This window comes from Hipposideros armiger, unplaced genomic scaffold (assembly GCF_001890085.2).
Source record: "Hipposideros armiger isolate ML-2016 unplaced genomic scaffold, ASM189008v1 scaffold_128, whole genome shotgun sequence".
Taxonomy (NCBI): Eukaryota; Metazoa; Chordata; class Mammalia; order Chiroptera; family Hipposideridae; genus Hipposideros; species Hipposideros armiger.
The window spans coordinates 3,764,914-3,769,249 of NW_017731478.1; the positions used below are offsets into that span (position 1 = coordinate 3,764,914).

At 49.1% G+C, this 4,336-nt stretch overlaps 1 protein-coding gene across 1 annotated transcript in view; it reads left to right on the forward strand.

The window, feature by feature from the left end:
• The window catches only part of CCDC63 (coiled-coil domain containing 63), a 63,841-nt gene that overhangs the window by 9,851 nt on the left and 49,654 nt on the right, over positions 1-4,336 (forward strand). The window contains exon 4 of the mRNA XM_019649033.1: positions 2,809-2,906. The gene's annotated coding sequence lies outside the window, so the exon portion shown is untranslated. The remainder of the gene's footprint in view (positions 1-2,808; positions 2,907-4,336) is intronic.

The window sequence follows — 4,336 nt, forward strand, 5'->3', positions numbered from 1 at the left end:
TATTCCAGGCAGTAAGAAACTTAATTGGCCTACTTTCCTACGTAAGAACATTCTTGTCAGGTGATACAACCTACTCCTCCCAGGGTGAACCGGTGATCACCGAGAGCAACTTGTTTCTTAAGATGGCGTCAGTCACATCCAGCACGAGAACCCGTTTTGCCTAACACCATGAGATAGGTATCTATTACCCTTGTTTTTCAGAGAAGAAACTGAGGCTCAGAGAAGGGACATGACTTGCCTAAGGCTACAGAGCTGTAAGAAGCAAAGCCAAGATTTACACCCGCGTCTGTCAGACTGAAGTCCAAATTCATCAACTCTGTACTCTGGGGAGTGTCCCTTCTAGCTCTTATTCTTCGACACCTGAGAGGGGAGGAACAGGGAAAACCAGGTCTTTGAATGGATTCAGCCCCTTTAACTGGCTAATCCTGCCTCCCACTCAAGGTTGCAGGTTCTCTGTAGGGCAGCCCAGTCCTGGAGCTCAGCAATCCTAATGAACCTTCCCAAAGTTCTGCCCCATGAGCCCACTCCTTTGGCCACTCCTACTGCTGGCCTTGGTTCTTGGTTCTCTCCTAGCTGCCTCTGCCCTGCGCAATGCTCAGCCCAGCCTGGCTCAGAATTCTGACCCTAGAACGTTCCCAGGAGGGGAAAAAAGGCCCAGGATCTGGGATCCCGTGAGTCTGGGCTCTCCGAGGGCTGCAGCACCCCTCAATGTACAGAGGACACTGGACTGTGCTTGGGACAATGGCCATTTGAGTCTTGTCCCAGCAAATGTTGATTTTTGCCAATTAGAATATAAGCCCTTAGAGATATGAACCGTGTCTTTTGTATCTTCTGCATAATATTAATGGCAGCTGAGGCACTCAGGCACCTTGGTATCAGGTACCATGCTAGGTGCCTGTTTTAAGGGTACCCGGGATGTGTTTTAATCAGGTGCGGTAAGACAGACAGGGAGATGCCTGTGATGAAGGAAGAGGTTTATACTCTCAGATCCTTAGAAAGAGGAGGCCCAGCACACAGGGTGCGTTTAGGAAAAACTCGCTTCTCCTGTGTGTCTCCTTTACTCTCACACGACTACCACACTCAACACTTCTGACTGCAGGTTGTGTGGGTTTTTCCAACACCAAGCAATTCTCTGAGACACCAGCTGGGTGTCCTATCATTCAACTCAAGGCTGACACTATCAACCTGGAGATAGCATCAGATACCACCGTCCCATGAGACTGCCCCCCCCCACACTTCAGATGCCAACCACAAGGAGGTGGTCCCCAGATTATGCACAACTTCTGCAACTTCTATCTGATTTGGCTAGAATTCGAGATTCCTATGACCTCCTCCCTTTGGGATTGGATTATTTGCTAGAACAGCTCACAGAACTCAGGAAAACACTGACTTAATTTTACCAGTTTATTATACAATAAAGGCTATATCTCAGGAACAGCCAGATGGAAGGGATGCACAGGGCAAGGTCCGAGAAAAGTGCTTCCATGTACAATCCACGCGTGTCACCCTCCCAGTACCTCCACGTGGTCCCACCCAGAAGCTCTTTGAACTCCATACTTTGGGGATTTTAATGGAGGCTTCATCACCTGGGCAGGACCCATCATTAATTCAGTTTCCAGCCCCTGTCCCCTCTCTGGAGAATGGGGGGTGGGGCTGAAAATGCCAAGCTTCTAGTCATGGCTTGGTCTGTCTGGTGACCAGCCCCCATCCAGGAGCCCACCAAGAGTCACCTCATTAGGACAAAAGATCCTACTATCACCCAGGAAATTCCAAAGGACTTAGGAGCCCTGTGTCAGGAATCTGGATCAAAGACCAAATAGTAGAACAAAAGATGCTCCTCGTGCTCTTATCACTTAGGAAATTACAAGGGTTTTAGGAGTTTCCAGAAACTTCTCTTTCCCTCTTTATCCCTAGCTTATTGTGCTTTACCAATTCATAGCCTCTTCTGTGGGGTTGGAGATCATGACAGGGAGAGGAAGATAGCATATATGGGGCGCAGAGAGGGTCCAGTTATTTACTTTTTTAAAAAGATGGATGCATTTGGCCCCGCTTCTGGTGCCAAATTGAAATGAATGCTGGCTTCACTCCCAGGCTGGTTCCCAGCCCCACCGGAGGGCATAGTGTCTGCAGCATTGAGCCCAGGAAGGTCACATGCTCGTCACAGGGGAAGGTGGGGAAGGGCTGTGACAGTCAGGCCCCAGAAGAAAACTGAACCCAGCTCAGATGGGTCCAGGGACTTTAAAGAAGGGCCTTCTCTCAGAGTGTGGGCAGGGTTACCTGATCAGAAGGGAGGCTGAGGCACCGAGAGATTAGCAACAGAGGGAAGCCATTACCACAGGGGAAGTGGGAAGGAGCAAGTGTGACTGAAGTCCAGTGAGGGCGGGCGGGAGCTGGGGAGAAGGCCACTTGAGCAGGAGCCGTAGCTGTCGAGGCATGCAGCCACCATGTCAAGGGACACCATGCCTCCATGCAGAAGGAAGGGGGGAGTTTGAAAGAAATGCCCCACCTCTGTCTCCCCCTGCCTCTTGATCTCCTGATGGTCCCTCCTATTGACTAAACCCAACCGGAATCTAGAAGGCAAGGGAGCCTGTGGGCTATGGGGACCATAATCCACTTCTGGGGACACAAGGCAAGCAGAGAAGGGTGGAGAATGGATGGGGGTGGGGTAGGCAGAACAATACAGGGGTACTATACATATTCTCCACAGAGGTGGTTATTTGTGTAGCTATTTTTCAACACTTCAGAAGGTCTCATTAATAGACATGCCACAGTTTACTTTAAAAATCCTTCTCTTCTTCATCTTTGTAGAGCGCTGCTTTGTGGAAGTACCATATACATATATAAAGGCTACATATCAGAAGTGCTGTTGGATGAATTGTCACAAGCGAGCTTATCTATGGAACCAGGTAGAAACAGAACATCCCCCGCCCCCTGGATGCCCCCTGACTCCCCTTCGAGCTCCCCGTGCTCCAGCTCCCCACCCTCAGATCACCAGTATTCTGACTTCCAGTAGCGCAGGTTCACTCTCCACAACTTTGTATTTTTCATAAACAACATCCTTCAGTATGAGCAATTTGGGGTCTGGCTTCTTTCATTCCACCTGCTTATTCTGTTGGTCTTGACTTATTTCCACTTGCCTGGTAGAGAGAACGTTGCAATGGGCATCTTTGTGTCTATGGATTTTTTTTATTATTTTTTTTTCTTAGAATGATTCTCCAGATTGAGGTTTCCTGGGCTGAAGGGTGTAAACATTTTTCTTGCTCTTGCTGTTTGAGGCCACACTACCTTCTGAGGGATGTGTAGGTTCCTGATCGCTCCTTATCTCAGAAGTCCGCAGCCGCTGAGAGCTGAGATTATAACCCGTGATTCTGGCTTCAGTGGAAGGGAAGCGAAAGAGGGGCATGTCTAGGATCCCACTGGGGAGGAATCTGGAACAAAATGCTGATAACTCCTGCTATCTTGATATATGATGGTTGTAAATGGCAATCCTCTTGAGCTGATTAGGCAGACCTGCAGTTTGTTGAAGGCTGGTAGGCAGCCCACATCTCTTCCGGAGGGCTTGTGCCTTTGCATCAGGAACAGAACTCCAATGCCCCGCCCCTGGGCCCAGGCACTTCAGCACACGGGCTCTGTGCACTGTACGTCCAGCCAGCTCCTATGTCCCTAAATTTGCCAGCAAACTCCCCCCCACATCTCATCAGCCATCCCAAGATCTTGGGTGGGCGCAATTTCTATACGATTCGGTGTTTCCCACCCAATTCTGGAACACAGATCAGGATTTTCTTAACAAGGAAGATGTGAGGGCAGGGCTTTGTGTGTGGCCAACCTTTGAGCAGGGTATATACTGGGGGGAAAAGGGCTGCCCCAGCCCTGACTTCACACAAGCCTCTTGGCTCCAGCACCTAATACCTATTAATCAGTCTTTTGTTTCTCAGGGAATTTTGTGTCCAAATTCCATTTCCTGGGAAAAAAGCTCTGATTAGTCTAAGCTGGGTGAGATGGCCTCTTCTTGTCAAATCAGCCACCGCAGGAGGGAGGACTGGGCGACATGACATGCCACCAACATGGAGATTAGGCCGCTCTGCAGGACTAAAGGTGGAGTAGGACGGGCATATGGGCGTATCTTTTGCTGAGTTACCCAAAGACAAACTAAGCCAGTAAGTACCAAGGGAACCAGCAAAATAGGGACACCCAAAAGTTTTTTTTCCAAAATAATTTGTTATTTCATTTTTAAAAGCCATCGTGGCAGAAATCAGAGTCCTGTCAGACTGCCTGACCCTTGTCTATGGATTGGTACTGTTCTTATCTTGAATGCCATAGGTGGGGTGAAATAGTT